The following is a 26,296-nucleotide window of genomic DNA, read 5'->3' as shown; positions in this document are numbered from 1 at the left end:
TCCTGGGCCCCGTCCTCGCTCCTGGGTCCCGTCCTCACTCCTGGGCCCCGTCCTCGCTCCTGGGCCCAGTCCTCACTCCTGGGTCTCATCCTCACTCCAGGGCCCCGTCCTCGCTCCTGGGCCCCGTCCTCACTCCTGGGCCCCGTCCTCACTCCTGGGCCCCGTCCTCACTCCTGGGCCCCGTCCTCACTCCTGGGCCGCGTCCTCACTCCTGGGCCCCGTCCTCACTCCTGGGCCCTGTCCTCACTCCTGCGCCCCGTCCTCGCTCCTGGGCCCAGTCCTCACTCCAGGGCCCCGTCCTCGCTCCTGGGTCCCGTCCTCACTCCAGGGCCCCTTCCTCGCTCCTGGGCCCCGTCCTCCCTACTGGGCCCCGTCCTCACTCCTGGGCCCCGTCCTCACTCCTGGGCCCAGTCCTCACTCCTGGGCCCCGTCCTCACCCCAGGGCCCAGTCCTCACTCCTGGGCCCCGTCCTCACTCCTGGGCCCCGTCCTCACTCCTGGGGACCGTCCTCACTCCAGGGCCCCGTCCTCACTCCTGGGCCCCGTCCTCACTCCTGGGCAACGTCCTCACTCCTGGGCCCTGTCCTCACTCCTGGGCCCCATCCTCGCTCCTGGGCCCCGTCCTCACTCCTGGGCCCAGTCCTCACTCCAGGGCCCCGTCCTCACTCCTGGGCCCCGTCCTCGCTCCTGGGCCCAGTTCTCACTCCAGGGCCCCGTCCTCGCTCCTGGGCCCCGTCCTCGCTCCTGGGCCCCGTCCTCGCTCCTGGGTCCCGTCCTCACTCCTGGGCCCCGTCCTCACTCCTGGGCCCAGTCCTCACTCCTGGGCCCCGTCCTCACTCCTGGGCCCCGACCTCGCTCCTGGGCCCCGTCCTCGCTCCTGGGCCCAGTCCTCGCTCCAGGGCCCCGTCCTCACTCCTGGGCCCTGTCCTCACTCCTGGGCCCTGTCCTCGCTCCTGGGTCCCGTCCTCGCTCCTGGGCCCCGTCCTCACTCCTGGGCACCGTCCTCACTCCTGGGCCTCCTCCTCGCTCCTGGGCCCCGTCCTCGCTCCTGGGCCCCGTCCTCGCTCCTGGGCCCCGTCCTCACTCCTGTGCCCCGACCTCGATCCTGGGCCCAGTCCTCACTCCAGGGCCCCGTCCTCGCTCCTGGGCCCAGTCCTCACTCCTGGGTCCCGTCCTCACTCCAGGGCCCCGTCCTCACTCCTGGGCCCAGTCCTCACTCCTGGGTCCTGTCCTCACTCCTGGGCCCAGTCCTCACTCCAGGGCCCCGTCCTCACTCCTGGGCCCATTCCTCACTCCAGGGCACCGTCCTCGCTCCTGGGCCCAGTCCTCACTCCTGGGTCCCGTCCTCTCTCCAGGGCCCCGTCCTCACTCCTGGGCCCAGTCCTCACTCCTGGGTCCCGTCCTTGCTCCTGGGCCCCGTCCTCACTCCAGGGCCCCTTCCTCGCTCCTGGGTCCCGTCCTCACTCCTGGGCCCCGTCCTCACTCCTGGGCCCCGTCCTCACTCCTGGGCCCAGTTCTCACTCCTGGGCCCCGTCCTCACTCCAGGGCCCAGTCCTCACTCCTGGGCCCCGTCCTCACTCCTGGGCCCAGTCCTCACTCCTGGGCCCCGTCCTCGCTCCTGGGCCCCGTCCTCACTCCAGGGCCCCATCCTCACTCCTGGGCCCCGTCCTCGCTCCTGGGCCCAGTCCTCACTCCAGGGCCCCGTCCTCGCTCCTGGGCCCTGTCTTCGCCCCTGGGTCCCGACCTCGCTCCTGGACCCTGTCTTCGCCCCTGGGTCCCGACCTCGCTCCTGGGCCCCGTCCTCGGTCCTGGGCCCCGTCCTCGGTCCTGGGCCCCGTCCTCTCTCCTCGGCCCCATCCTCGCTCCTGGGCCCCGTCCTCACTCCTGGGCCCCGTCCTCGCTCCTGGGCCCAGTCCTCACTCCTGGGCCCCGTCCTCTCTCCTCGGCCCCATCCTCCCTCCTGGGCCCCGTCCTCGCTCCTGGGCCCCGTCCTCGCTCCTGGGCCCAGTCCTCGCTCCTGGGCCCCGACCACACTCCTGGGCCCCGTCCTCACTCCTGGGCCCCGTCCTCGCTCCAGGGCCCCGTCCTCGCTCCTGGGCCCAGTCCTCGCTCCTGGGCCCCGTCCTCGCTCCTGGGCCCCCTCCTCACTCCTGGGCCCCGTCCTCACTCCTGGGCCCCGTCCTCTCTCCTGGGCCCTTTCTTCGCCCCTGGGTCCCGACCTCGCTCCTGGGCCCTGTCTTCGCCCTGGGCCCCGTCCTCGCCCCTGGGCCCCACCCTCGCTCCTGGGCCCCGTCCTCGGTCCTAGGCCCCGTCCTCACTCCTGGGCCCCACCCTCGCTCCTGGGCCCTGTCCTCGCCCCTGGGTCCCGACCTCGCTCCTGGGCCCTGTCTTCGCCCCTGGGTCCCGACCTCGCTCCTGGGCCCTGCCTTCGCCCCTGGGTCCCGACCTCGCTCCTGGGCCCTGTCTTCGCCCCTGGGTCCCGACCTCGCTCCTGGGCCCCGTCCTCGGTCCTGGGCCCCGTCCTCTCTCCTGGGCCCCACCCTCGCTCCTGGGCCCAGTCCTCGGTCCTAGGCCCCGTCCTCACTCCTGGGCCCCACCCTCGCTCCTGGGCCCTGTCTTCGCACCTGGGTCCCGACCTCGCTCCTGGGCCCTGTCTTCGCCCCTGGGTCCAGACCTCGCTCCTGGGCCACGTCCTCGGTCCTGGGCCCTGTCCTCTCTCCTCGGCCCCATCCTCGCTCCTGGGCCCCGTCCTCACTCCTGGGCCCCGTCCTCGCTCCTGGGCCCAGTCCTCGCTCCTGGGCCCAGTCCTCGCCCCTGGGCCCCGTCCTCTCTCCTCGGCCCCATCCTCCCTCCTGGGCCCCGTCTTCGCTCCTGGGCCCCGTCCTCGCTCCTGGGCCCAGTCCTCACTCCTGGGCCCCGTCCTCGCTCCTGGGCCCCGTCCTCGCTCCTGGGCCCAGTCCTCGCTCCTGGGCCCCGTCCTCGCTCCTGGGCCCCGTCCTCACTCCTGGGCCCCGTCCTCACTCCTGGGCCCTGTCTTCGCCCCTGGGTCCCGAACTCGCTCCTGGGCCCTGTCTTCGCCCCTGGGTCCCGACCTCGCTCCTGGGCCCTGTCTTCGCCCCTGGGCCCCACCCTCGCTCCTGGGCCCGGTCCTCGGTCCTAGGCCCCGTTCTCACTCCTAGGCCCCGTCCTCGCTCCTGGGCCCCGTCCTCGCTCCTGGGCTCCGTCCTCGCTCCTGGGCCCCATCCTCTCTCCTGGGCCCAGTCCTCACTCCTGGGCCCAGTCCTCACTCCTGGGCCCCGACTTCTCTCCTGGGCCCCGTCCTCACTCCTGGGCCCCATCCTCGCTCCTGGGTCCCGTCCTCGCTCCTGGGCCCCGTCCTCACTCCTGGGCCCAGCCTTCACTCCTGGGTCTCATCCTCACTCCAGGGCCCCGTCCTCGCTCCTGGGCCCCGTCCTCACTCCTGGGCCCCGTCCTCACTCCTGGGCCCCGTCCTCACTCCTGGGCCCCGTCCTCACTCCTGGGCCGCGTCCTCACTCCTGGGCCCCGTCCTCACTCCTGGGCCCTGTCCTCACTCCTGGGCCCCGTCCTCGCTCCTGGGCCCAGTCCTCACTCCAGGGCCCCGTCCTCGCTCCTGGGTCCCGTCCTCACTCCAGGGCCCCTTCCTCGCTCCTGGGCCCCGTCCTCACTCCTGGGCCCCGTCCTCACTCCTGGGCCCAGTCCTCACTCCTGGGCCCCGTCCTCACTCCACGGCCCAGTCCTCACTCCTGGGCCCCGTCCTCACTCCTGGGCCCCGTCCTCACTCCTGGGGACCGTCCTCACTCCAGGGCCCCGTCCTCACTCCTGGGCCCCGTCCTCACTCCTGGGCAACGTCCTCACTCCTGGGCCCTGTCCTCACTCCTGGGCCCCGTCCTCGCTCCTGGGCCCCGTCCTCACTCCTGGGCCCAGTCCTCACTCCAGGGCCCCGTCCTCACTCCTGTGCCCCGTCCTCGCTCCTGGGCCCCGTCCTCGCTCCTGGGCCCCGTCCTCGCTCCTGGGTCCCGTCCTCACTCCTGGGCCCCGTCCTCACTCCTCGGCCCAGTCCTCACTCCTGGGCCCCGTCCTCACTCCTGGGCCCTGTCCTCGCTCCTGGGTCCCGTCCTCGCTCCTGGGCCCTGTCCTCGATCCCGGGCCCAGTCCTCACTCCAGGGCCCCGTCTTCGCTCCTGGGTCCCGTCCTCGCTCCTGGGCCCCGTCCTCGCTCCTGGGCCCCCTCCTCACTCCTGGGCACCGTCCTCACTCCTGGGCCTCCTCCTCACTCCTGGGCCCCGTCCTCACTCCTGGGCCCCGACCTCGATCCTGGTCCCAGTCCTCACTCCAGGGCCCCGTCCTCGCTCCTGGGCCCAGTCCTCACTCCTGGGTCCCGTCCTCACTCCAGGGCCCCGTCCTCACTCCTGGGCCCAGTCCTCACTCCTGGGTCCCGTCCTCACTCCTGGGCCCAGTCCTCACTCCAGGGCACCGTCCTCGCTCCTGGGCCCAGTCCTCACTCCTGGGTCCCGTCCTCACTCCAGGGCCCCGTCCTCACTCCTGGGCCCAGTCCTCACTCCTGGGTCCCGTCCTTGCTCCTGGGCCCCGTCCTCACTCCAGGGCCCCTTCCTCGCTCCTGGGCCCCGTCCTCACTCCTGGGCCCGGTCCTCACTCCTGGGCCCCTTCCTCACTCCTGGGCCCAGTCCTCACTCCTGGGCCCCGTCCTCACTCCAGGGCCCAGTCCTCACTCCTGGGCCCCGTCCTCACTCCTGGGCCCAGTCCTCACTCCTGGGCACCGTCCTCACTCCTGGGCCTCCTCCTCGCTCCTGGGCCCCGTCCTCGCTCCTGGGCCCCGTCCTCGCTCCTGGGCCCCGTCCTCACTCCTGTGCCCCGACCTCGATCCTGGGCCCAGTCCTCACTCCAGGGCCCCGTCCTCGCTCCTGGGCCCAGTCCTCACTCCTGGGTCCCGTCCTCACTCCAGGGCCCCGTCCTCACTCCTGGGCCCAGTCCTCACTCCTGGGTCCTGTCCTCACTCCTGGGCCCAGTCCTCACTCCAGGGCCCCGTCCTCACTCCTGGGCCCAGTCCTCACTCCAGGGCACCGTCCTCGCTCCTGGGCCCAGTCCTCACTCCTGGGTCCCGTCCTCTCTCCAGGGCCCCGTCCTCACTCCTGGGCCCAGTCCTCACTCCTGGGTCCCGTCCTTGCTCCTGGGCCCCGTCCTCACTCCAGGGCCCCTTCCTCGCTCCTGGGTCCCGTCCTCACTCCTGGGCCCCGTCCTCACTCCTGGGCCCCGTCCTCACTCCTGGGCCCAGTTCTCACTCCTGGGCCCCGTCCTCACTCCAGGGCCCAGTCCTCACTCCTGGGCCCCGTCCTCGCTCCTGGGCCCAGTCCTCACTCCTGGGCCCCGTCCTCGCTCCTGGGCCCCGTCCTCACTCCAGGGCCCCGTCCTCACTCCTGGGCCCCGTCCTCGCTCCTGGGCCCAGTCCTCACTCCAGGGCCCCGTCCTCGCTCCTGGGCCCTGTCTTCGCCCCTGGGTCCCGACCTCGCTCCTGGACCCTGTCTTCGCCCCTGGGTCCCGACCTCGCTCCTGGGCCCCGTCCTCGGTCCTGGGCCCCGTCCTCGGTCCTGGGCCCCGTCCTCTCTCCTCGGCCCCATCCTCGCTCCTGGGCCCCGTCCTCACTCCTGGGCCCCGTCCTCGCTCCTGGGCCCAGTCCTCGCTCCTGGGCCCCGTCCTCTCTCCTCGGCCCCATCCTCCCTCCTGGGCCCCGTCCTCGCTCCTGGGCCCCGTCCTCGCTCCTGGGCCCAGTCCTCGCTCCTGGGCCCCGACCTCACTCCTGGGCCCCGTCCTCACTCCTGGGCCCCGTCCTCGCTCCAGGGCCCCGTCCTCGCTCCTGGGCCCAGTCCTCGCTCCTGGGCCCCGTCCTCGCTCCTGGGCCCCCTCCTCACTCCTGGGCCCCGTCCTCACTCCTGGGCCCCGTCCTCTCTCCTGGGCCCTTTCTTCGCCCCTGGGTCCCGACCTCGCTCCTGGGCCCTGTCTTCGCCCCTGGGTCCCGACCTCGCTCCTGGGCCCGGTCCTCAGTCCTAGGCCCCGTTCTCACTCCTGGGCCCCGTCCTCGCTCCTGGGCCCCGTACTCGCCCCTGGGCCCCGTCTCCGCCCTGGGCCCCGTCCTCGCCCCTGGGCCCCACCCTCGCTCCTGGGCCCCGTCCTCGGTCCTAGGCCCCGTCCTCACTCCTGGGCCCCACCCTCGCTCCTGGGCCCTGTCCTCGCCCCTGGGTCCCGACCTCGCTCCTGGGCCCTGTCTTCGCCCCTGGGTCCCGACCTCGCTCCTGGGCCCTGCCTTCGCCCCTGGGTCCCGACCTCGCTCCTGGGCCCTGTCTTCGCCCCTGGGTCCCGACCTCGCTCCTGGGCCCCGTCCTCGGTCCTGGGCCCCGTCCTCTCTCCTGGGCCCCACCCTCGCTCCTGGGCCCCGTCCTCGGTCCTAGGCCCCGTCCTCACTCCTGGGCCCCACCCTCGCTCCTGGGCCCTGTCTTCGCACCTGGGTCCCGACCTCGCTCCTGGGCCCTGTCTTCGCCCCTGGGTCCAGACCTCGCTCCTGGGCCACGTCCTCGGTCCTGGGCCCTGTCCTCTCTCCTCGGCCCCATCCTCGCTCCTGGGCCCCGTCCTCACTCCTGGGCCCCGTCCTCGCTCCTGGGCCCAGTCCTCGCTCCTGGGCCCAGTCCTCGCCCCTGGGCCCCGTCCTCTCTCCTCGGCCCCATCCTCCCTCCTGGGCCCCGTCTTCGCTCCTGGGCCCCGTCCTCGCTCCTGGGCCCAGTCCTCACTCCTGGGCCCCGTCCTCGCTCCTGGGCCCCGTCCTCGCTCCTGGGCCCCGTCCTCGCTCCTGGGCCCCGTCCTCACTCCTGGGCCCCGTCCTCACTCCTGGGCCCTGTCTTCGCCCCTGGGTCCCGAACTCGCTCCTGGGCCCTGTCTTCGCCCCTGGGTCCCGACCTCGCTCCTGGGCCCTGTCTTCGCCCCTGGGCCCCACCCTCGCTCCTGGGCCCGGTCCTCGGTCCTAGGCCCCGTTTTCACTCCTGGGCCCCGTCCTCGCTCCTGGGCCCCGTCCTCGCTCCTGGGCTCCGTCCTCGCTCCTGGGCCCCATCCTCTCTCCTGGGCCCAGTCCTCACTCCTGGGCCCAGTCCTCACTCCTGGGCCCCGACTTCTCTCCTGGGCCCCGTCCTCACTCCTGGGCCCCATCCTCGCTCCTGGGTCCCGTCCTCGCTCCTGGGCCCCGTCCTCGCTCCTGGGCCCAGCCCTCACTCCTGGGTCTCATCCTCACTCCAGGGCCCCGTCCTCGCTCCTGGGCCCCGTCCTCACTCCTGGGCCCCGTCCTCACTCCTGGGCCCCGTCCTCACTCCTGGGCCCCGTCCTCACTCCTGGGCCGCGTCCTCACTCCTGGGCCCCGTCCTCACTCCTGGGCCCTGTCCTCACTCCTGGGCCCCGTCCTCGCTCCTGGGCCCAGTCCTCACTCCAGGGCCCCGTCCTCGCTCCTGGGTCCCGTCCTCACTCCAGGGCCCCTTCCTCGCTCCTGGGCCCCGTCCTCCCTCCTGGGCCCCGTCCTCACTCCTGGGCCCCGTCCTCACTCCTGGGCCCAGTCCTCACTCCTGGGCCCCGTCCTCACTCCACGGCCCAGTCCTCACTCCTGGGCCCCGTCCTCACTCCTGGGCCCCGTCCTCACTCCTGGGGACCGTCCTCACTCCAGGGCCCCGTCCTCACTCCTGGGCCCCGTCCTCACTCCTGGGCAACGTCCTCACTCCTGGGCCCTGTCCTCACTCCTGGGCCCCGTCCTCGCTCCTGGGCCCCGTCCTCACTCCTGGGCCCCGTCCTCGCTCCTGGGCCCAGTTCTCGCTCCAGGGCCCCGTCCTCGCTCCTGGGCCCCGTCCTCGCTCCTGGGCCCCGTCCTCGCTCCTGGGTCCCGTCCTCACTCCTGGGCCCCGTCCTCACTCCTGGGCCCAGTCCTCACTCCTGGGCCCCGTCCTCACTCCTGGGCCCTGTCCTCGCTCCTGGGTCCCGTCCTCGCTCCTGGGCCCTGTCCTCGATCCCGGGCCCAGTCCTCACTCCAGGGCCCCGTCCTCGCTCCTGGGTCCCGTCCTCGCTCCTGGGCCCCGTCCTCGCTCCTGGGCCCCGTCCTCACTCCTGGGCACCGTCCTCACTCCTGGGCCTCCTCCTCACTCCTGGGCCCCGTCCTCACTCCTGGGCCCCGACCTCGATCCTGGTCCCAGTCCTCACTCCAGGGCCCCGTCCTCGCTCCTGGGCCCAGTCCTCACTCCTGGGTCCCGTCCTCACTCCAGGGCCCCGTCCTCACTCCTGGGCCCAGTCCTCACTCCTGGGTCCCGTCCTCACTCCTGGGCCCCGTCCTCACTCCTGGGCCCAGTCCTCACTCCAGGGCACCGTCCTCGCTCCTGGGCCCAGTCCTCACTCCTGGGTCCCGTCCTCACTCCAGGGCCCCGTCCTCACTCCTGGGCCCAGTCCTCACTCCTGGGTCCCGTCCTTGCTCCTGGGCCCCGTCCTCACTCCAGGGCCCCTTCCTCGCTCCTGGGCCCCGTCCTCACTCCTGGGCCCGGTCCTCACTCCTGGGCCCCTTCCTCACTCCTGGGCCCAGTCCTCACTCCTGGGCCCCGTCCTCACTCCAGGGCCCAGTCCTCACTCCTGGGCCCCGTCCTCACTCCTGGGCCCAGTCCTCACTCCTGGGCCCCGTCCTCGCTCCTGGGCCCCGTCCTCACTCCAGGGCCCAGTCTTCACTCCTGGGCCCCGTCCTCACTCCTGGGCCCAGTCCTCACTCCAGGGCCCCGTCCTCACTCCTGGGCCCCGTCCTCGCTCCTGGGCCCAGTCCTCACTCCAGGGCCCCGTCCTTGCTCCTGGGCCCTGTCTTCGCCCCTGGGTCCCGACCTCGCTCCTGGAACCTGTCTTCGCCCCTGGGTCCCGACCTCGCTCCTGGGCCCCGTCCTCGGTCCTGGGCCCCGTCCTCTCTCCTCGGCCCCATCCTCGCTCCTGGGCCCCGTCCTCACTCCTGGGCCCCGTCCTCGCTCCTGGGCCCAGTCCTCGCTCCTGGGCCCAGTCCTCGCTCCTGGGCCCCGTCCTCTCTCCTCGGCCCCATCCTCCCTCCTGGGCCCCGTCCTCGCTCCTGGGCCCCGTCCTCGCTCCTGGGCCCAGTCCTCGCTCCTGGGCCCCGACCTCACTCCTGGGCCCCGTCCTCACTCCTGGGCCCCGTCCTCGCTCCTGGGCCCCGTCCTCGCTCCTGGGCCCAGTCCTCGCTCCTGGGCCCCGTCCTCGCTCCTGGGCCCCGTCCTCGCTCCTGGGCCCCGTCCTCACTCCTGGGCCCTGTCTTCGCCCCTGGGTCCCGACCTCGCTCCTGGGCCCTGTCTTCGCCCCTGGGTCCCGACCTCGCTCCTGGGCCCGGTCTTCGGTCCTAGGCCCCGTTCTCACTCCTGGGCCCCGTCCTCGCTGCTGGGCCCCGTCCTCGCTCCTGGGCTCCGTCCTCGCTCCTGGGCCCCATCCTCTCTCCTGGGCCCAGTCCTCACTCCAGGGCCCAGTCCTCACTCCTGGGCCCCGACCTCTCTCCTGGGCCCCGTCCTCACTCCTGGGCCCCGTCCTCGCTCCTGGGTCCCGTCCTCGCTCCTGGGCCCCGTCCTCGCTCCTGGGCCCAGTCCTCACTCCTGGGTCTCATCCTCACTCCAGAGCCCCGTCCTCGCTCCTGGGCCCCGTCCTCACTCCTGGGCCCCGTCCTCACTCCTGGGCCCCGTCCTCACTCCTGGGCCCCGTCCTCACTCCTGGGCCGCGTCCTCACTCCTGGGCCCCGTCCTCACTCCTGGGCCCTGTCCTCACTCCTGGGCCCCATCCTCGCTCCTGGGCCCAGTCCTCACTCCAGGGCCCCGTCCTCGCTCCTGGGTCCCGTCCTCACTCCAGGGCCCCTTCCTCGCTCCTGGGCCCTGTCCTCCCTCCTGGGCCCCGTCCTCACTCCTGGGCCCCGTCCTCACTCCTGGGCCCAGTCCTCACTCCTGGGCCCCGACCTCTCTCCTAGGCCCCGTTCTCACTCCTGGGCCCCGTCCTCGCTCCTGGGCCCCGTCCTCGCTCCTGGGCTCCGTCCTCGCTCCTGGGCCCCATCCTCTCTCCTGGGCCCAGTCCTCACTCCTGGGCCCAGTCCTCGCTCCTGGGCCCCATCCTCACTCCTGGGCCCCGTCCTCACTCCTGGGCCCCGTCCTCACTCCTGGGCCCCGTCCTCACTCCTGGGCCGCGTCCTCACTCCTGGGCCCCGTCCTCACTCCTGGGCCCTGTCCTCACTCCTGGGCCCCGTCCTCGCTCCTGGGCCCAGTCCTCACTCCAGGGCCCCGTCCTCGCTCCTGGGCCCCGACTTCTCTCCTGGGCCCCGTCCTCACTCCTGGGCCCCGTCCTCGCTCCTGGGTCCCGTCCTCGCTCCTGGGCCCCGTCCTCGCTCCTGGGCCCAGTCCTCACTCCTGGGTCTCATCCTCACTCCAGGGCCCCGTCCTCGCTCCTGGGCCCCGTCCTCACTCCTGGGCCCCGTCCTCACTCCTGGGCCCCGTCCTCACTCCTGGGCCCCGTCCTCACTCCTGGGCCGCGTCCTCACTCCTGGGCCCCGTCCTCACTCCTGGGCCCTGTCCTCACTCCTGGGCCCCGTCCTCGCTCCTGGGCCCAGTCCTCACTCCAGGGCCCCGTCCTCACTCCTGGGCCCCGTCCTCGCTCCTGGGCCCAGTTCTCACTCCAGGGCCCCGTCCTCGCTCCTTGGCCCCGTCCTCGCTCCTGGGCCCCGTCCTCGCTCCTGGGTCCCGTCCTCGCTCCTGGGCCCCGTCCTCACTCCTGGGCCCAGTCCTCACTCCTGGGCCCCGTCCTCACTCCTGGGCCCCGACCTCGCTCCTGGGCCCCGTCCTCGCTCCTGGGCCCAGTCCTCGCTCCAGGGCCCCGTCCTCACTCCAGGGCCCTGTCCTCGCTCCTGGGTCCCGTCCTCGCTCCTGGGCCCTGTCCTCGATCCTGGGCCCAGTCCTCACTCCAGGGCCCCGTCCTCGCTCCTGGGTCCCGTCCTCGCTCCTGGGCCCCGTCCTCACTCCTGGGCACCGTCCTCACTCCTGGGCCTCCTCGTCACTCCTGGGCCCCGTCCTCACTCCTGGGCCCCGACCTCGATCCTGGGCCCAGTCCTCACTCCAGGGCCCCGTCCTCGCTCCTGGGCCCAGTCCTCACTCCTGGGTCCCGTCCTCACTCCAGGGCCCCGTCCTCACTCCTGGGCCCAGTCCTCACTCCTGGGTCCCGTCCTCACTCCTGGGCCCAGTCCTCACTCCAGGGCCCCGTCCTCACTCCTGGGCCCTGTCCTCACTCCAGGGCACCGTCCTCGCTCCTGGGCCCAGTCCTCACTCCTGGGTCCCGTCCTCACTCCAGGGCCCCGTCCTCACTCCTGGGCCCAGTCCTCACTCCTGGGTCCCGTCCTTGCTCCTGGGCCCCGTCCTCACTCCAGGGCCCCTTCCTCGCTCCTGGGCCCCGTCCTCACTCCTGGGCCCCGTCCTCACTCCTGGGCCCAGTCCTCACTCCTGGGCCCCGTCCTCACTCCAGGGCCCAGTCCTCACTCCTGGGCCCCGTCCTCACTCCTGGGCCCAGTCCTCACTCCTGGGCCCCGTCCTCGCTCCTGGGCCCCGTCCTCACTCCAGGGCCCAGTCCTCACTCCTGGGCCCCTTCCTCACTCCTGGGCCCAGTCCTCACTCCAGGGCCCCGTCCTCACTCCTGGGCCCCGTCCTCGCTCCTGGGCCCAGTCCTCACTCCAGGGCCCCGTCCTCGCTCCTGGGCCCTGTCTTCGCCCCTGGGTCCCGACCTCGCTCCTGGACCCTGTCTTCGCCCCTGGGTCCCGACCTCGCTCCTGGGCCCCGTCCTCGGTCCTGGGCCCCGTCCTCGGTCCTGGGCCCCGTCCTCGGTCCTGGGCCCCGTCCTCACTCCTGGGCCCCACTCTCGCTCCTGGGCCCTGTCTTCGCCCCTGGGTCCCGACCTCGCTCCTGGGCCCTGTCTTCGCTCCTGGGTCCCGAACTCGCTCCTGGGCCCCGTCCTCGCTCCTGGGCCCCGTCCTCTCTCCTCGGCCCCATCCTCGCTCCTGGGCCCCGTCCTCACTCCTGGGCCCCGTCCTCGCTCCTGGGCCCAGTCCTCGCTCCTGGGCCCAGTCCTCGCTCCTGGGCCCCGTCCTCTCTCCTCGGCCCCATCCTCCCTCCTGGGCCCCGTCCTCGATCCTGGGCCCCGTCCTCGCTCCTGGGCCCCGTCCTCGCTCCTGGGCCCCGTCCTCGCTCCTGGGCCCAGTCCTCGCTCCTGGGCCCCGTCCTCGCTCCTGGGCCCCGTCCTCACTCCTGGGCCCCGTCCTCACTCCTGGGCCCCGTCCTCACTCCTGGGCCCTGTCTTCGCCCCTGGGTCCCGACCTCGCTCCTGGGCCCTGTCTTCGCCCCTGGGTCCCGACCTCGCTCCTGGGCCCGGTCCTCGGCCCCGTTCTCACTCCTGGGCCCCGTCCTCGCTCCTGGGCCCCGTCCTCACTCCTGGGCTCCGTCCTCGCTCCTGGGCCCCATCCTCTCTCCTGGGCCCAGTCCTCACTCCTGGGCCCAGTCCTCACTCCTGGGCCCCGACCTCTCTCCTGGGCCCCGTCCTCACTCCTGGGCCCCGTCCTCGCTCCTGGGTCCCGTCCTCGCTCCTGGGCCCCGTCCTCGCTCCAGGGCCCCGTCCTCGCTCCTGGGCCCCGTCCTCACTCCTGGGCCCAGTCCTCACTCCTGGGCCCCGTCCTCACTCCAGGGCCCAGTCCTCACTCCTGGGCCCCGTCCTCACTCCTGGGCCCAGTCCTCACTCCTGGGCCCCGTCCTCGCTCCTGGGCCCCGTCCTCACTCCAGGGCCCAGACCTCACTCCAGGGCCCCGTCCTCACTCCTGGGCCCCGTCCTCGCTCCTGGGCCCAGTCCTCACTCCAGGGCCCCGTCCTCGCTCCTGGGCCCTGTCTTCGCCCCTGGGTCCCGACCTCGCTCCTGGACCCTGTCTTCGCCCCTGGGTCCCGACCTCGCTCCTGGGCCCCGTCCTCGGTCCTGGGCCTCGTCCTCTCTCCTCGGCCCCATCCTCGCTCCTGGGCCCCGTCCTCACTCCTGGGCCCCGTCCTCGCTCCTGGGCCCAGTCCTCGCTCCTGGGCCCAGTCCTCGCTCCTGGGCCCCGTCCTGTCTCCTCGGCCCCATCCTCCCTCCTGGGCCCCGTCCTCGCTCCTGGGCCCCGTCCTCGCTCCTGGGCCCAGTCCTCGCTCCTGGGCCCCGACCTCACTCCTGGGCCCCGTCCTCACTCCTGGGCCCCGTCCTCGCTCCTGGGCCCCGTTCTCGCTCCTGGGCCCTGTCTTCGCCCCTGGGTCCCGACCTCGCTCCTGGGCCCTGTCTTCGCCCCTGGGTCCCGACCTCGCTCCTGGGCCCAGTCCTCGGTCCTAGGCCCCGTTCTCACTCCTGGGCCCCGTCCTCGCTCCTGGGCCCCGTCCTCGCTCCTGGGCTCCGTCCTCGCTCCTGGGCCCCATCCTCTCTCCTGGGCCCAGTCCTCACTCCTGGGCCCAGTCCTCACTCCTGGGCCCCGACCTCTCTCCTGGGCCCCGTCCTCACTCCTGGGCCCCGTCCTCGCTCCTGGGTCCCGTCCTCGCTCCTGGGCCCCGTCCTTGCTCCTGGGCCCAGTCCTCACTCCTGGGTCTCATCCTCACTCCAGGGCCCCGTCCTCGCGCCTGGGCCCCGTCCTCACTCCTGGGCCCCGTCCTCACTCCTGGGCCCCGTCCTCACTCCTGGGCCCCGTCCTCACTCCTGGGCCGCGTCCTCACTCCTGGGCCCCGTCCTCACTCCTGGGCCCTGTCCTCACTCCTGGGCCCCATCCTCGCTCCTGGGCCCAGTCCTCACTCCAGGGTCCCGTCCTCGCTCCTGGGTCCCGTCCTCACTCCAGGGCCCCTTCCTCGCTCCTGGGCCCCGTCCTCCCTCCTGGGCCCCGTCCTCACTCCTGGGCCCCGTTCTCACTCCTGGGCCCAGTCCTCACTCCTGGGCCCCGACCTCTCTCCTAGGCCCCGTTCTCACTCCTGGGCCCCGTCCTCGCTCCTGGGCCCCGTCCTCGCTCCTGGGCACCGTCCTCGCTCCTGGGCCCCATCCTCTCTCCTGGGCCCAGTCCTCACTCCTGGGCCCAGTCCTCGCTCCTGGGCCCCGTCCTCACTCCTGGGCCCCGTCCTCACTCCTGGGCCCCGTCCTCACTCCTGGGCCCCGTCCTCACTCCTGGGCCCCGTCCTCACTCCTGGGCCCTGTCCTCACTCCTGGGCCCCGTCCTTGCTCCTGCGCCCAGTCCTCACTCCAGGGCCCCGTCCTCGCTCCTGGGTCCCGTCCTCACTCCAGGGCCCCTTCCTCGCTCCTGGGCCCCGTCCTCCCTCCTGGGCCCCGTCCTCACTCCTGGGCCCCGTCCTCACTCCTGGGCCCAGTCCTCACTCCTGGGCCCCGTCCTCACTCCAGGGCCCAGTCCTCACTCCTGGGCCCCGTCCTCACTCCTGGGCCCCGTCCTTACTCCTGGGGACTGTCCTCACTCCAGGGCCCCGTCCTCACTCCTGGGCCCCGTCCTCACTCCTGGGCAACGTCCTCACTCCTGGGCCCTGTCCTCACTCCTGGGCCCCGTCCTCGCTCCTGGGCCACGTCCTCACTCCTGGGCCCAGTCCTCACTCCAGGGCCCCGTCCTCACTCCTGGGCCCCGTCCTCGCTCCTGGGCCCAGTTCTCACTCCAGGGCCCCGTCCTCGCTCCTGGGCCCCGTCCTCGCTCCTGAGTCCCGTCCTCACTCCTGGGCCCAGTCCTCACTCTTGGGCCCCGTCCTCACTCCAGGGCCCAGTCCTCACTCCTGGGCCCCGTCCTCACTCCTGGGCCCAGTCCTCACTCCTGGGCCCCGTCCTCGCTCCTGGGCCCCGTCCTCACTCCAGGGCCCAGTCCTCACTCCTGGGCGCCGTCCTAACTCCTGGGCCCAGTCCTCACTCCAGGGCCCCGTCCTCACTCCTGGGCCCCGTCCTCGTTCCTGGGCCCAGTCCTCACTCCAGGGCCCCGTCCTCGCTCCTGGGCCCTGTCTTCGCCCCTGGGTCCCGACCTCGCTCCTGGACACTGTCTTCGCCCCTGGGTCCCGACGTCGCTCCTGGGCCCCGTCCTCGCTCCTGGGCCCCGTCCTCGCTCCTGGGCCCAGTCCTCGCTCCTGGGCCCCGTCCTCGCTCCTGGGCCCCGTCCTCGCTCCTGGGCCCCGTCCTCACTCCTGGGCCCTGTCTTCGCCCCTGGGTCCCGACCTCGCTCCTGGGCCCTGTCTTCGCCCCTGGGTCCCGACCTCGCTCCTGGGCCCGGTCTTCGGTCCTAGGCCCCGTTCTCACTCCTGGGCCCCGTCCTCGCTGCTGGGCCCCGTCCTCGCTCCTGGGCTCCGTCCTCGCTCCTGGGCCCCATCCTCTCTCCTGGGCCCAGTCCTCACTCCAGGGCCCAGTCCTCACTCCTGGGCCCCGACCTCTCTCCTGGGCCCCGTCCTCACTCCTGGGCCCCGTCCTCGCTCCTGGGTCCCGTCCTCGCTCCTGGGCCCCGTCCTCGCTCCTGGGCCCAGTCCTCACTCCTGGGTCTCATCCTCACTCCAGAGCCCCGTCCTCGCTCCTGGGCCCCGTCCTCACTCCTGGGCCCCGTCCTCACTCCTGGGCCCCGTCCTCACTCCTGGGCCCCGTCCTCACTCCTGGGCCGCGTCCTCACTCCTGGGCCCCGTCCTCACTCCTGGGCCCTGTCCTCACTCCTGGGCCCCATCCTCGCTCCTGGGCCCAGTCCTCACTCCAGGGCCCCGTCCTCGCTCCTGGGTCCCGTCCTCACTCCAGGGCCCCTTCCTCGCTCCTGGGCCCTGTCCTCCCTCCTGGGCCCCGTCCTCACTCCTGGGCCCCGTCCTCACTCCTGGGCCCAGTCCTCACTCCTGGGCCCCGACCTCTCTCCTAGGCCCCGTTCTCACTCCTGGGCCCCGTCCTCGCTCCTGGGCCCCGTCCTCGCTCCTGGGCTCCGTCCTCGCTCCTGGGCCCCATCCTCTCTCCTGGGCCCAGTCCTCACTCCTGGGCCCAGTCCTCGCTCCTGGGCCCCATCCTCACTCCTGGGCCCCGTCCTCACTCCTGGGCCCCGTCCTCACTCCTGGGCCCCGTCCTCACTCCTGGGCCGCGTCCTCACTCCTGGGCCCCGTCCTCACTCCTGGGCCCTGTCCTCACTCCTGGGCCCCGTCCTCGCTCCTGGGCCCAGTCCTCACTCCAGGGCCCCGTCCTCGCTCCTGGGCCCCGACTTCTCTCCTGGGCCCCGTCCTCACTCCTGGGCCCCGTCCTCGCTCCTGGGTCCCGTCCTCGCTCCTGGGCCCCGTCCTCGCTCCTGGGCCCAGTCCTCACTCCTGGGTCTCATCCTCACTCCAGGGCCCCGTCCTCGCTCCTGGGCCCCGTCCTCACTCCTGGGCCCCGTCCTCACTCCTGGGCCCCGTCCTCACTCCTGGGCCCCGTCCTCACTCCTGGGCCGCGTCCTCACTCCTGGGCCCCGTCCTCACTCCTGGGCCCTGTCCTCACTCCTGGGCCCCGTCCTCGCTCCTGGGCCCAGTCCTCACTCCAGGGCCCCGTCCTCACTCCTGGGCCCCGTCCTCGCTCCTGGGCCCAGTTCTCACTCCAGGGCCCCGTCCTCGCTCCTTGGCCCCGTCCTCGCTCCTGGGCCCCGTCCTCGCTCCTGGGTCCCGTCCTCGCTCCTGGGCCCCGTCCTCACTCCTGGGCCCAGTCCTCACTCCTGGGCCCCGTCCTCACTCCTGGGCCCCGACCTCGCTCCTGGGCCCCGTCCTCGCTCCTGGGCCCAGTCCTCGCTCCAGGGCCCCGTCCTCACTCCAGGGCCCTGTCCTCGCTCCTGGGTCCCGTCCTCGCTCCTGGGCCCTGTCCTCGATCCTGGGCCCAGTCCTCACTCCAGGGCCCCGTCCTCGCTCCTGGGTCCCGTCCTCGCTCCTGGGCCCCGTCCTCACTCCTGGGCACCGTCCTCACTCCTGGGCCTCCTCGTCACTCCTGGGCCCCGTCCTCACTCCTGGGCCCCGACCTCGATCCTGGGCCCAGTCCTCACTCCAGGGCCCCGTCCTCGCTCCTGGGCCCAGTCCTCACTCCTGGGTCCCGTCCTCACTCCAGGGCCCCGTCCTCACTCCTGGGCCCAGTCCTCACTCCTGGGTCCCGTCCTCACTCCTGGGCCCAGTCCTCACTCCAGGGCCCCGTCCTCACTCCTGGGCCCTGTCCTCACTCCAGGGCACCGTCCTCGCTCCTGGGCCCAGTCCTCACTCCTGGGTCCCGTCCTCACTCCAGGGCCCCGTCCTCACTCCTGGGCCCAGTCCTCACTCCTGGGTCCCGTCCTTGCTCCTGGGCCCCGTCCTCACTCCAGGGCCCCTTCCTCGCTCCTGGGCCCCGTCCTCACTCCTGGGCCCCGTCCTCACTCCTGGGCCCAGTCCTCACTCCTGGGCCCCGTCCTCACTCCAGGGCCCAGTCCTCACTCCTGGGCCCCGTCCTCACTCCTGGGCCCAGTCCTCACTCCTGGGCCCCGTCCTCGCTCCTGGGCCCCGTCCTCACTCCAGGGCCCAGTCCTCACTCCTGGGCCCCTTCCTCACTCCTGGGCCCAGTCCTCACTCCAGGGCCCCGTCCTCACTCCTGGGCCCCGTCCTCGCTCCTGGGCCCAGTCCTCACTCCAGGGCCCCGTCCTCGCTCCTGGGCCCTGTCTTCGCCCCTGGGTCCCGACCTCGCTCCTGGACCCTGTCTTCGCCCCTGGGTCCCGACCTCGCTCCTGGGCCCCGTCCTCGGTCCTGGGCCCCGTCCTCGGTCCTGGGCCCCGTCCTCGGTCCTGGGCCCCGTCCTCACTCCTGGGCCCCACTCTCGCTCCTGGGCCCTGTCTTCGCCCCTGGGTCCCGACCTCGCTCCTGGGCCCTGTCTTCGCTCCTGGGTCCCGAACTCGCTCCTGGGCCCCGTCCTCGCTCCTGGGCCCCGTCCTCTCTCCTCGGCCCCATCCTCGCTCCTGGGCCCCGTCCTCACTCCTGGGCCCCGTCCTCGCTCCTGGGCCCAGTCCTCGCTCCTGGGCCCAGTCCTCGCTCCTGGGCCCCGTCCTCTCTCCTCGGCCCCATCCTCCCTCCTGGGCCCCGTCCTCGATCCTGGGCCCCGTCCTCGCTCCTGGGCCCCGTCCTCGCTCCTGGGCCCCGTCCTCGCTCCTGGGCCCAGTCCTCGCTCCTGGGCCCCGTCCTCGCTCCTGGGCCCCGTCCTCACTCCTGGGCCCCGTCCTCACTCCTGGGCCCCGTCCTCACTCCTGGGCCCTGTCTTCGCCCCTGGGTCCCGACCTCGCTCCTGGGCCCTGTCTTCGCCCCTGGGTCCCGACCTCGCTCCTGGGCCCGGTCCTCGGCCCCGTTCTCACTCCTGGGCCCCGTCCTCGCTCCTGGGCCCCGTCCTCACTCCTGGGCTCCGTCCTCGCTCCTGGGCCCCATCCTCTCTCCTGGGCCCAGTCCTCACTCCTGGGCCCAGTCCTCACTCCTGGGCCCCGACCTCTCTCCTGGGCCCCGTCCTCACTCCTGGGCCCCGTCCTCGCTCCTGGGTCCCGTCCTCGCTCCTGGGCCCCGTCCTCGCTCCAGGGCCCCGTCCTCGCTCCTGGGCCCCGTCCTCACTCCTGGGCCCAGTCCTCACTCCTGGGCCCCGTCCTCACTCCAGGGCCCAGTCCTCACTCCTGGGCCCCGTCCTCACTCCTGGGCCCAGTCCTCACTCCTGGGCCCCGTCCTCGCTCCTGGGCCCCGTCCTCACTCCAGGGCCCAGACCTCACTCCAGGGCCCCGTCCTCACTCCTGGGCCCCGTCCTCGCTCCTGGGCCCAGTCCTCACTCCAGGGCCCCGTCCTCGCTCCTGGGCCCTGTCTTCGCCCCTGGGTCCCGACCTCGCTCCTGGACCCTGTCTTCGCCCCTGGGTCCCGACCTCGCTCCTGGGCCCCGTCCTCGGTCCTGGGCCTCGTCCTCTCTCCTCGGCCCCATCCTCGCTCCTGGGCCCCGTCCTCACTCCTGGGCCCCGTCCTCGCTCCTGGGCCCAGTCCTCGCTCCTGGGCCCAGTCCTCGCTCCTGGGCCCCGTCCTGTCTCCTCGGCCCCATCCTCCCTCCTGGGCCCCGTCCTCGCTCCTGGGCCCCGTCCTCGCTCCTGGGCCCAGTCCTCGCTCCTGGGCCCCGACCTCACTCCTGGGCCCCGTCCTCACTCCTGGGCCCCGTCCTCGCTCCTGGGCCCCGTTCTCGCTCCTGGGCCCTGTCTTCGCCCCTGGGTCCCGACCTCGCTCCTGGGCCCTGTCTTCGCCCCTGGGTCCCGACCTCGCTCCTGGGCCCAGTCCTCGGTCCTAGGCCCCGTTCTCACTCCTGGGCCCCGTCCTCGCTCCTGGGCCCCGTCCTCGCTCCTGGGCTCCGTCCTCGCTCCTGGGCCCCATCCTCTCTCCTGGGCCCAGTCCTCACTCCTGGGCCCAGTCCTCACTCCTGGGCCCCGACCTCTCTCCTGGGCCCCGTCCTCACTCCTGGGCCCCGTCCTCGCTCCTGGGTCCCGTCCTCGCTCCTGGGCCCCGTCCTTGCTCCTGGGCCCAGTCCTCACTCCTGGGTCTCATCCTCACTCCAGGGCCCCGTCCTCGCGCCTGGGCCCCGTCCTCACTCCTGGGCCCCGTCCTCACTCCTGGGCCCCGTCCTCACTCCTGGGCCCCGTCCTCACTCCTGGGCCGCGTCCTCACTCCTGGGCCCCGTCCTCACTCCTGGGCCCTGTCCTCACTCCTGGGCCCCATCCTCGCTCCTGGGCCCAGTCCTCACTCCAGGGTCCCGTCCTCGCTCCTGGGTCCCGTCCTCACTCCAGGGCCCCTTCCTCGCTCCTGGGCCCCGTCCTCCCTCCTGGGCCCCGTCCTCACTCCTGGGCCCCGTTCTCACTCCTGGGCCCAGTCCTCACTCCTGGGCCCCGACCTCTCTCCTAGGCCCCGTTCTCACTCCTGGGCCCCGTCCTCGCTCCTGGGCCCCGTCCTCGCTCCTGGGCACCGTCCTCGCTCCTGGGCCCCATCCTCTCTCCTGGGCCCAGTCCTCACTCCTGGGCCCAGTCCTCGCTCCTGGGCCCCGTCCTCACTCCTGGGCCCCGTCCTCACTCCTGGGCCCCGTCCTCACTCCTGGGCCCCGTCCTCACTCCTGGGCCCTGTCCTCACTCCTGGGCCCCGTCCTTGCTCCTGCGCCCAGTCCTCACTCCAGGGCCCCGTCCTCGCTCCTGGGTCCCGTCCTCACTCCAGGGCCCCTTCCTCGCTCCTGGGCCCCGTCCTCCCTCCTGGGCCCCGTCCTCACTCCTGGGCCCCGTCCTCACTCCTGGGCCCAGTCCTCACTCCTGGGCCCCGTCCTCACTCCAGGGCCCAGTCCTCACTCCTGGGCCCCGTCCTCACTCCTGGGCCCCGTCCTTACTCCTGGGGACTGTCCTCACTCCAGGGCCCCGTCCTCACTCCTGGGCCCCGTCCTCACTCCTGGGCAACGTCCTCACTCCTGGGCCCTGTCCTCACTCCTGGGCCCCGTCCTCGCTCCTGGGCCACGTCCTCACTCCTGGGCCCAGTCCTCACTCCAGGGCCCCGTCCTCACTCCTGGGCCCCGTCCTCGCTCCTGGGCCCAGTTCTCACTCCAGGGCCCCGTCCTCGCTCCTGGGCCCCGTCCTCGCTCCTGAGTCCCGTCCTCACTCCTGGGCCCAGTCCTCACTCTTGGGCCCCGTCCTCACTCCAGGGCCCAGTCCTCACTCCTGGGCCCCGTCCTCACTCCTGGGCCCAGTCCTCACTCCTGGGCCCCGTCCTCGCTCCTGGGCCCCGTCCTCACTCCAGGGCCCAGTCCTCACTCCTGGGCGCCGTCCTAACTCCTGGGCCCAGTCCTCACTCCAGGGCCCCGTCCTCACTCCTGGGCCCCGTCCTCGCTCCTGGGCCCAGTCCTCACTCCAGGGCCCCGTCCTCGCTCCTGGGCCCTGTCTTCGCCCCTGGGTCCCGACCTCGCTCCTGGACACTGTCTTCGCCCCTGGGTCCCGACGTCGCTCCTGGGCCCCGTCCTCGGTCCTGGCCCCCGTCCTCTCTCCTCGGCCCCAACCTCGCTCCTGGGCCCGTCCTCACTCCTGGGCCCCGTCCTCGCTCCTGGGCCCAGTCCTCTCTCCTGGGCCCAGTCCTCGCTCCTGGGCCCCGTCCTCTCTCCTCGGCCCCATCCTCCCTCCTGGGCCCCGTCCTCGCTCCTGGGCCCCGTCCTCGCTCCTGGGCCCAGTCCTCGCTCCTGGGCCCCGACCTCACTCCTGGGCCCCGTCCTCACTCCTGGGCCCCGTCCTCGCTCCTGGGCCCCGTCCTCGCTCCTGGGCCCAGTCCTCGCTCCTGGGCCCCGTCCTCACTCCTGGGCTCCGTCCTCACTCCTGGGCCCCGTCCTCACTCCTGGGCCCTGTCTTCGCCCCTGGGTCCCGACCTCGCTCCTGGGCCCTGTCTTCGCCCCTGGGTCCCGACCTCGCTCCTGGGCCCGGTCCTCGGTCCTAGGCCCCGTTCTCACTCCTGGGCCCCATCCTCGCTCCTGGGCCCCGTCCTCGCTCCTGGGCTCCGTCCTCGCTCCTGGGCCCCATCCTATCTCCTGGGCCCAGTCCTCACTCCTGGGCCCAGTCCTCACTCCTGGGCCCCGACCTCTCTCCTGGGCCCCGTCCTCACTCCTGGGCCCCGTCCTCGCTCCTGGGTCCCGTCCTCGCTCCTGGGCCCCGTCCTCGCTCCAGGGCCCCGTCCTCGCTCCTGGGCCCAGTCCTCACTCCTGGGTCCCGTCCTCACTCCAGGGCCCCGTCCTCACTCCTGGGCCCAGTCCTCACTCCTGGGTCCCGTCCTCACTCCTGGTCCCAGTCCTCACTCCAGGGCCCCGTCCTCACTCCTGGGCCCAGTCCTCACTCCAGGGCACCGTCCTCGCTCCTGGGCCCAGTCCTCACTCCTGGGGCCCGTCCTCACTCCAGGGCCCCGTCCTCACTCCTGGGCCCAGTCCTCACTCCTGGGTCCCGTCCTTGCTCCTGGGCCCCATCCTCACTCCAGGGCCCCTTCCTCGCTCCTGGGCCCCGTCCTCACTCCTGGGCCCCGTCCTCACTCCTGGGCCCCGTCCTCACTCCTGGGCCCAGTCCTCACTCCTGGGCCCCGTCCTCACTCCAGGGCCCAGTCCTCACTCCTGGGCCCCGTCCTCACTCCTGGGCCCAGTCCTCACTCCTGGGCCCCGTCCTCGCTCCTGGGCCCCGTCCTCACTCCAGGGCCCAGTCCTCACTCCTGGGCCCCGTCCTCACTCCTGGGCCCGGTCCTCACTCCAGGGCCCCGTCCTCACTCCTGGGCCCCGTCCTCGGTCCTGGGCCCAGTCCTCACTCCAGGGCCCCGTCCTCGCTCCTGGGCCATGTCTTCGCCCCTGGGTCCCGACCTCGCTCCTGGACCCTGTCTTCGCCCCTGGGTCCCGAACTCGCTCCTGGGCCCCGTCCTCGGTCCTGGGCCCCGTCCTCTCCCCTCGGCCCCATCCTCCCTCCTGGGCCCCGTCCTCGCTCCTGCGCCCCGTCCTCGCTCCTGGGCCCAGTCCTCGCTCCTGGGCCCCGACCTCATTCCTGGGCCCCGTCCTCACTCCTGGGCCCCGTCCTCGCTCCTGGGCCCCGTCCTCGCTCCTGGGCCCAGTCCTCGCTCCTGGGCCCCGTCCTCACTCCTGGGCCCCGTCCTCACTCCTGGGCCCTGTCCTCACTCCTGGGCCCTGTCTTCGCCCCTGGGTCCCGACCTCGCTCCTGGGCCCTGTCTTCGCCCCTGGGACCCGACCTCGCTCCTGGGCCCGGTCCTCGGTCCTAGGCCCCGTTCTCACTCCTGGGCCCCGTCCTCGCTCCTGGGCCCCGTCCTCGCTCCTGGGCTCCGTCCTCGCACCTGGGCCCCATCCTCTCTCCTGGGCCCAGTCCTCACTCCTGGGCCCAGTCCTCACTCCTGGGCCCCGACCTCTCTCCTGGGCCCCGTCCTCACTCCTGGGCCCCGTCCTCGCTCCTGGGTCCTGTCCTCGCTCCTGGGCCCCGTCCTCGCTCCTGGGCCCAGTCCTCACTCCTGGGTCTCATCCTCACTCCAGGGCCCCGTCCTCGCGCCTGGGCCCCGTCCTCACTCCTGGGCCCCGTCCTCACTCCTGGGCCCCGTCCTCACTCCTGGGCCGCGTCCTCACTCCTGGGCCCTGTCCTCACTCCTGGGCCCTGTCCTCACTCCTGGGCCCCATCCTCGCTCCTGGGCCCAGTCCTCACTCCAGGGCCCCGTCCTCGCTCCTGGGTCCCGTCCTCACTCCAGGGCCCCTTCCTCGCTCCTGGGCCCCGTCCTCCCTCCTGGGCCCCGTCCTCACTCCTGGGCCCCGTCCTCACTCCTGGGCCCAGTCCTCACTCCTGGGCCCCGACCTCTCTCCTAGGCCCCGTTCTCACTCCTGGGCCCCGTCCTCGCTCCTGGGCCCCGTCCTCGCTCCTGGGCACCGTCCTCGCTCCTGGGCCCCATCCTCTCTCCTGGGCCCAGTCCTCACTCCTGGGCCCAGTCCTCGCTCCTGGGCCCCGTCCTCACTCCTGGGCCCCGTCCTCACTCCTGGGCCCCGTCCTCACTCCTGGGCCCCCTCCTAACTCCTGGGCCGCGTCCTCACTCCTGGGCCCCGTCCTCACTACTGGGCCCTGTCCTCACTCCTGGGCCCCGTCCTCGCTCCTGGGCCCAGTCCTCCCTCCAGGGACCCGTCCTCGCTCCTGGGTCCCGTCCTCACTCCAGGGCCCCTTCCTCGCTCCTGGGCCCCGTCCTCCCTCCTGGGCCCCGTCCTCACTCCTGGGCCCCGTCCTCACTCCTGGGCCCAGTCCTCACTCCTGGGCCCCGTCCTCACTCCAGGGCCCAGTCCTCACTCCTGGGCCCCGTCCTCACTCCTGGGCCCCGTCCTCACTCCTGGGGACTGTCCTCACTCCTGGGCCCTGTCCTCACTCCTGGGCCCCGTCCTCACTCCTGGGCCCCGTCCTCACTCCTGGGCCCCGTCCTCACTCCTGGGCAACGTCCTCACTCCTGGGCCCTGTCCTCACTCCTGGGCCCCGTCCTCGCTCCTGGGCCCCGTCCTCACTCCTGGGCCCAGTCCTCACTCCAGGGCCCCGTCCTCACTCCTGGGCCCCGTCCTCGCTCCTGGGCCCAGTTCTCACTCCAGGGCCCCGTCCTCGCTCCTGGGCCCCATCCTCGCTCCTGGGCCCCGTCCTCGCTCCTGGGTCCCGTCCTCACTCCTGGGCCCCGTCCTCACTCCTGGGCCCAGTCCTCACTCCTGGGCCCCGTCCTCACTCCTGGGCCCCGACCTCGCTCCTGGGCCCCGTCCTCGCTCCTGGGCCCAGTCCTCGCTCCAGGGCCCCGTCCTCACTCCTGGGCCCTGTCCTCGCTCCTGGGTCCCGTCCTCGGACCTGGGCCCTGTCCTCGATCCTGGGCCCAGTCCTCACTCCAGGGCCCCGTTCTCGCTCCTGGGTCCCGTCCTCGCTCCTGGGCCCCGTCCTCACTCCTGGGCACCGTCCTCACTCCTGGGTCTCCTCCTCACTCCTGGGCCCCGTCCTCACTCCTGGGCCCCGACCTCGATCCTGGGCCCAGTCCTCACTCCAGGGCCCCGTCCTCGCTCCTGGGCCCAGTCCTCACTCCTGGGTCCCGTCCTCACTCCAGGGCCCCGTCCTCACTCCTGGGCCCAGTCCTCACTCCTGGGTCCCGTCCTCACTCCTGGGCCCAGTCCTCAATCCAGGGCCCCGTCCTCACTCCTGGGCCCAGTCTTCACTCCAGGGCACCGTCCTCGCTCCTGGGCCCAGTCCTCACTCTTGGGTCCCGTCCTCACTCCAGGGCCCCGTCCTCACTCCTGGGCCCAGTCCTCACTCCTGGGTCCCGTCCTTGCTCCTGGGCCCCGTCCTCACTCCAGGGCCCCTTCCTCGCTCCTGGGCCCCGTCCTCACTCCTGGGCCCCGTCCCCACTCCTGGGCCCCGTCCTCACTCCTGGGCCCAGTCCTCACTCCTGGGCCCCGTCCTCACTCCAGGGCCCAGTCCTCACTCCTGGGCCCCGTCCTCACTCCTGGGCCCAGTCCTCACTCCTGGGCCCCGTCCTCGCTCCTGGGCCCCGTCCTCACTCCAGGGCCCATTCCTCACTCCTGGGCCCCGTCCTCACTCCTGGGCCCAGTCCTCACTCCAGGGCCCCGTCCTCACTCCTGGGCCCCGTCCTAGCTCCTGGGCCCAGTCCTCACTCCAGGGCCCCGTCCTCGCTCCTGGGCCCTGTCTTCGCCCCTGGGTCCCGACCTCGCTCCTGGACCCTGTCTTAGCCCCTGGGTCCCGATCTCGCTCCTGGGCCCCGTCCTCGGTCCTGGGCCCCCTCCTCTCTCCTCGGCCCCATCCTCGCTCCTGGGCCCCGTCCTCACTCCTGGGCCCCGTCCTCGCTCCTGGGCCCAGTCCTCGCTCCTGGGCCCAGTCCTCGCTCCTGGGCCCCGTCCTCTCTCCTCGGCCCCATCCTCCCTCCTGGGCCCCGTCCTCGATCCTGGGCCCCGTCCTCGCTCCTGGGCCCAGTCCTCGCTCCTGGGCCCCGACCTCACTCCTGGGCCCCGTCCTCACTCCTGGGCCCCGTCCTCGCTCCTGGGCCCCGTCCTCGCTCCTGGGCCCAGTCCTCGCTCCTGGGCCCCGTCCTCACTCCTGGGCCCCGTCCTCACTCCTGGGCCCCGTCCTCACTCCTGTGCCCCGTCCTCACTCCTGGGCCCTGTCTTCGCCCCTGGGTCCCGACCTCGCTCCTGGGCCCTGTCTTCGCCCCTGGGTCCCGACCTCGCTTCTGGGCCCGGTCCTCGGTCCTAGGCCCCGTTCTCACTCCTGGGCCCCGTCCTCGCTCCTGGGCCCCGTCCTCGCTCCTGGTCTCCGTCCTCGCTCCTGGGCCCCATCCTCTCTCCTGGGCCATGTCCTCACTCCTGGGCCCAGTCCTCACTCCTGGGCCCCGACCTCTCTCCTGGGCCCCGTCCTCACTCCTGTGCCCCGTCCTCGCTCCTGGGTCCTGTCCTCGCTCCTGGGCCCCGTCCTCGCTCCTGGGCCCAGTCCTCACTCCAGTGCCCCGTCCTCGCTCCAGGGCCCCGTACTCACTCCTGGGTCTCGTCCTCACTCCTGGGCCCAGTCCTCACTCCTGGGCCCCGTCCTCGCTCCTGGGCCCCGTCCTCACTCCAGGGCCCATTCCTCACTCCTGGGCCCCGTCCTCACTCCTGGGCCCAGTCCTC

Source organism: Somniosus microcephalus, chromosome 3 (assembly GCF_052327205.1).
Source record: "Somniosus microcephalus isolate GS21.2 chromosome 3, FLI_Smic_1.0, whole genome shotgun sequence".
NCBI lineage: Eukaryota > Metazoa > Chordata > Chondrichthyes > Squaliformes > Somniosidae > Somniosus > Somniosus microcephalus.
Note: the sequence above shows the minus strand (reverse complement) of the source record.